Below are 6410 nucleotides of genomic sequence, written 5' to 3' on the forward strand. Positions count from 1 at the left end.
AAACTAGACAAGGGCTACACATGGCCATAAAGTATGGAATAATAGACATTGGAGACTCCAAAATGCAGGAGGGAGGACGTGAGGTAAGGGTTAAAAAATTACCTATTGGGTACCATGTTTACTATTGTGGCAATAGATACACTAAAAGGCCAGAATTTACCACTACGCAATATAAGGATGTAAGAAATCTGCACTTTTACCCATTACATCTATCAAAATTTTTAATTAATATTAAAATTAAAATAAAATTAATATCTACTCTCTTAGCAAATTTCAAGTTTATTGTCCCATATCATAATACTAAATTATTCTAATACTGAATTATATATTTGAAAACTTTAATATTTAAAAGTAACAATTTGCTAGATTTATAAGAAATAAATTGTAGGAGTGAAAGAAGAAATTACTTATTAGCCAAAGACTAGGTACCACCACAGGTCATAGTTTCCTACAATCTTAAGATGACAGACTTCCTTTACATAATCTGAGACCTATCAGAAAACCGGCTTGTGGTTAGCCAGGGAGGGAATGGGGGTCTACTAGTCATAAGGGAGTTGCCTCAAAGTTAATTTGAAATGACTAATCATTGTGTTAATTTTTTCTCTATTTTCTGACATGCTGTTTGTCATGTCATGCCCCATGTCAAGCCCCTTGTCAAGCAAAGGGATGATGTCCTTTTTGGTTGCTTTTGGGAGGGTTACTATAAAGGCAAATATCCCACCCTCAATTTCTCCTTCCAGAAAGTTGGACACTTGCCTACCCTCCTAAGGAAGGCCTGCTTTGTGCTGCCCCCATGTCCTCTCAACCCCGATGTAGAAGCTCAGAGACTATCTTATGCTCTGGGGGCTAATTTTTATCTCTTTTTTAACCTTCAGCAGGAGGGAAATAGTCCACTCTTAAGTATTACCTTAGAGGGAGTAAAACCTGTGCAACCTGCTCTTGTCCTAACTCGGTCTCCTCTAGGCTGGGCTATAAGAGTGGCACCCATGGGTTCAGTATTGTCCATGAGGGCTTCACATTGGTGTTTGGGGTGAATAGTCACAAAGAGGATTCACAAAGCCACTGTACTTTGTGCTTCTATTTTGTAGAGAGATACTGAGGAGACAATTTAATAGCATTCTTGGATATGGAGGAGAAGAAAAACTTTTTCTCTATTCTCTTAGATTCGGGGACTTGAGCCTGCAAATTAAACTAATAAAAGAACGATTAATAAGGAGAAAGTTTAATATATATGCCTATGGAGGCCTTCATGAAAAGAAAGTGAAGACTCCAAAAGAACAATTAGACCCAGGGACATATATACCACTTTAACAAACGGTGATACATAATAGAGAAGTGACAAAACAAAGGAAAAGGGGCTTGGCATCCTAGGAGCATGACATTATGGGGAGGTAAATAAAGGGGAGAAACTAATGAAAGATAAGGGTTATTTTTGTAGGCCTTGTTTGTACAGACACATCTTAGTGCCAACTTTCTATCTCCAGCAATAAGGATTGTTGTCCTGGTGTAAGGGAGGGGAGGAGGAACACCTTCACAAACGGAAATTTATGTCCTGCTTTTAAGCATATAGGGAAGGATAAGTTGGTCTTTTTGCATTTGCTGTTTCTTAATTGTCTTCAGTTCAAAATAATTCTTAGGGCCAAATGGCACATTTTGGGGTGGCATATTCTAATACCTTTTAGGTACCCTAAGGATGACGAACAGTGTCCCCTAAAAGGTGATGTCCATTCGGAATCTCAGGAAATGACCTTATTTGAAAGAAGGGTCTCTGCAGATCTCATGAGTCAAGGATCTCGAGATGCAATCATCCTGGAGTTAAAATCAGCCCTAAATTCCAATAAATGGCATCGTCATAAGAAGAAAAGACACAGAGAGACACACACAAGGAAGATGGCCACATAAAGATGGGAGTAGAGATTGGCATGGTGTAGCCCCAAGCCAAGAAGCCAAGGCTAGGGCCACTTTGACCACAGCTGGAAGAGTCAAGGAAACACTCTTTCTTAGAGCCATTAGAGGGACCATGGTTCTGTTGACAAGCTTGACTTTTGGACATATGGTCTTCTAAACTGTGAGAGAATACACTTCTACTGTTGTAAGCCACCTAGTTTGCAGTACTTTGCTTCAGCAGCCAAAGGAAACCAATGCACCCAAAGAAACATCTCATCAACTCCCTTTAGTAATTGCCTTCCACATTTACCTCTGTGCATAGCAAAAGTCCTGACACCCAATTCCTCACAACTATAACGTACAATGTAGGAATTCTGTAGGCCTTAGCATAAGCAGGACACCATGAAGGGTCTTCTAAGGTACGTGTATTTCAAGACTTTCACATATATTTCCAAACTATGCTACCAACTACATATCTCCAGAGAGCCCTTATCTCTAGTACTTCTAAAATATTTAATAGAATAATAGAACATTTCCTCCTTTGCCAATTAACATTTCAGCAGTTACTTTAATATCTAAAATATTTTAGAGGTTTCTTTCATCTCGGTAGAAATTCTTTGCAGCCAGGGAGCTGTGACTCAAAGATGTATTTTAGCTCAGAGGCAAAACCATTTCATTTACCATCCCAGATTTTTCTTTAATTTGAATTTTTGTTATTATGGTTCAGAAATTTTGAATTGAATAGAAATTTGCTCCCACACTTGATCCAGTGTGAGGTGTGAAAAAGCAGGCAAAATTTACCCTAAATACGAGACACTTAGGCAGATATATTGGGAATAATCTAGACATTCTAGAAAATGATGTTTTTGTTATTACCAGAAATATTCGGGTAGGAGTTATCTGTACTCAAAATATCTAAAACTCAGGAGTATGATGTTGGCATTTCACCAGTGAAGCATAGCTGCTTTTCTGCTTGTTTCCTAAATGATACTGCGTTTCCAACACTTCACAAAGCGTTGAACGTACTGCCACTGGAGGCAGACATGAATATTTTATTCCCTCTCAATAAAACAGTTAAACACATCTATTTTCTGCAGTTCAAGGGTTTGTAACCTTAGGCCAGGGCTACACAATTTTATATGAACAGAGTCAGAAAAAAATTAAAAAGAAGTCCAAATTTCATTCCTTCCATTTGGTCATTTTTGTGGAGCCAGCTTCTGTTTCAGTTCTAGGCTCCTACTCCTGTTCTGAAAGTTTTACTTCTAGGCATTGATTAAGTTAATTCCACAGTGACGTGGAGCCTACCACATTTTGGGCTCAGAGCTGCCATGAAGACGATTCTGGATTTCCATTCTCTATGTAGTACATTCATCCTCACTGTCTCCTCTATCCCCAGATCTCTGGGAATCCGTCAACTTTTTTTGTTTGCACTACCATTTACTATTGTCCAAATTCCAATACTGCTGATTTTATCTTCTCTCCTTCTCAAGTGTGTGGAATTAGCTTAACGAAAGTGTTTCAGGAAAGCATTATCTACTAACGAAATTTTCGTAATCTCTAGAATAAAAAATAAGAGATTTGTGGTGTGCATTCCAACCCACCAGATATGCCCAACTGACACAGAAAAGGAAGTGGTAGCCCCGAAGTTTTGGGCAAGGTCAGAGATGGGGGCTGCTGTTCTTGGAGGCAGGAACCAGTCCCTGCCAGGGGTCTCTGCCTGTGCTCAGTGGGCTCAGCTTGCTTCTATATGCACAGGAAGTGATGTGTTTGCAAAGGACATCTACATAAGAGTGAGATACTTGAAACAACTGATTCACACACCCATGATATTAACTACCATATTGTAACTCAACTTTCTTGCACTGGAAAGAAAACTATCCAAGATGTACAAAAAAGGAATATATGGAATTATATGGTTGGGCTGAGTCCCCACCCAAATCTCTTTTCAAACTGTAGTCCCTTTGTGTTGCGGGAGGAATCTGGTGGGAGGTGACTGGATCATGGGGGTGGTTTTCCCCATGCTGTTCTCATGATAGTGAGGGAGTTCTCACAGGATCGGATGGTTTTATAAATGGTACTTTCCCCTGGGGTTCTCTCTCTCTCCTGCCAAGTTGTGAAGAAGGTGCTTGTTTCCCCTTTGCCTTCTGCCATGATTGTAAAGTTTCCTGAGCCCTACTTAGCCATGTGGAACTGTGAATCAATTAAATCTCTTTCCTTTATAAATTACCCAGTGTCACATAGTATCTTCATAGCAGTGTAAAAACAAACTAATACATGGAATGATTCCACATTATTTGAAAAACATGCTAAATATACTGACAGTGAAATGCATCAGGGACCCCTCTTAGAAGCCCGTCCTTGACCTATCCCCTGTTCCCATGCATAGAAATAAGGGAAAATCTTGAGCTTCTTCAAGTGAAATTCCAGGCACCTAGCAGGCCCTGATAAGTCAAGGAGCAACTTGATAAGCCAGAAGGTAATCATAGCCTAAAACAATAGCCAAGGAAGCTCATAGCCAAGAGTTGTTTGGTTCCCTATAGAAACTAAAGATAACATCTTAGCATATGTTCCTGAGTTGTTTTTCAGAAGCCCGGATCCCCAAACAAATGGGTCCACTGGCATGTAGACCTCAGACAAGGGGCAACTGAGGACTGAGCTCTGACTGTGACTCTTTGTTCTAAATTTATTCCTGAGGAGCGTGGAGGAAGTCAGGTCCATAGACCAGAGCTCAGCATTCTTTTCTGCTGATCCCAGATTTTTAGAGAAAACTTTGCCTCCTTATCCAATCACAAGTCAGAGAATCTTTGAATCCACCTACAACCTGTAGGCCACTCCCCCGAAATCAAGATGTCCCACCTTTTTTAGGTAAAACCAATGTATGGTCTCCATGTATTAACTTATGGCTTTACCTGTAACCTCTGTCTCCCTGCCTTTTAAAGCCTCCGCCTGCAAGGCATCAGGAAGGTCAGGTCTTAAGCCTGAGCTGCCTGATTCTCTTTGCTTGCTGCCCTGCAATAAATACTTCACTTCCTCTCACTGCTATCCTAATGTAGGTGTTTGGCTTTGGGGCACTGGGTGAGTGGACCCTAGCTTGCTTGTGATGTCAACGGTGTGTTGGTATGTGCACACTACATGGTCCAGAAGCTCCTAGACCCAACTTGGTTATACCAGCAAGCTGCAAAGTTGAAGGAGAGACTTAGAAGAAGCCTGGGAATGAGGACACAGTGATTTCCAATGCACGCAAACATATCTGTGTTTTTCCCCCTCTTTTATCATTAAAAACGAATATTTAGATGTTTTTCTTTATATGCTTTAAAATGTAATACATTTGTATTTTGTCTGGTTTAAACTACAGCTACTTGGAAACATCAATGAAAAAGTGGCCAAGGAAGGTAAGGCAACTGCTGATGAATAAAATCTAAATAGTCAATACACAAGGAAATTTTTCAGTTTATGACAATTGCAAGAATGTTTTTAAGAGGGTTCCCAAGAGTTTTCAAGAAAGTACCAGTAAGGGGACTTTTACACATTGCAGAAAAATGCATAAATTGGAAATAAAACACATAGAAAAAAAAGCAAATCATAAAGTTGTGCATACACTTGGACTCAGAAACTCAAACTTTGGGAATTTAGCCTAAGGAAATAAATATGAATATTGTAAACTAAAAATAAAATTCAAAACCCCACAACTCACTTAATGAAGCAGCTCTTGGTCAAAGGGACCCCAAGAATAACCTTGAAAACTGAAGGCCACGACAGGAGGGCATGTCAGACGCACCTTGTTATACCCCATCCCTCGTTAACCACCATTAGACTTGCTTCCCTAAGGGTTAAATAGAAACCATCCCTTTTCAAAGATTCCACTGCTGATATCAACCAACCGTCCAATGCTGCCCTTATCTTTTGTGGTTTCAGCACAGCAACCAATCAGTATTTCTTCCTGATAAGAGATGCTGACCATGGAGTGGTTCTGGGTCATCTGTAGAGGATGTGCATTGAGGGTGTCAGTATCTTCTGCTTCACCTTCTGACATCAGAAGGCTGAGAACTCAACCATAGGATCATGCTAACATCACCAATCCTTGTACATGAGACCCATGAAGGGGCATGATGCTCCACTGCAAAAACACACATTTCTTCTTTCATGAATATTCATGACTCCTCTTATAGCTTATTGAATACGTATATTCAACCACCCTGCTCAGCATAAATTCCTGTTCCCTTTGTCCCTCTCTCAATATGTCTATTTCTGGCTTCTGGCCACAGGCTACACACTTCCCAGTCTGTCAGAACAGTCACCATACAGGTCGCAACCCTGTATAAGAAATAAAGCTCTTATTTCCAAATTTATGAACCTCATTTTCTTCAGTTGACAATATAAGGAATGATTTAGCTACAGGGTTGTATTAGCAGAATTGACAACAACTTTAATGCTCAATACTGAGACAGGGGAGACAAAATGTGCAAAGTTCTCAAATGGAGTAATGTGTACCCCAAAACGGTGATCTCTAAGAATAATGTGTA

The sequence above is a fragment of the Callithrix jacchus genome, chromosome X (genome assembly GCF_049354715.1).
Source record: "Callithrix jacchus isolate 240 chromosome X, calJac240_pri, whole genome shotgun sequence".
Classification (NCBI taxonomy): domain Eukaryota; kingdom Metazoa; phylum Chordata; class Mammalia; order Primates; family Cebidae; genus Callithrix; species Callithrix jacchus.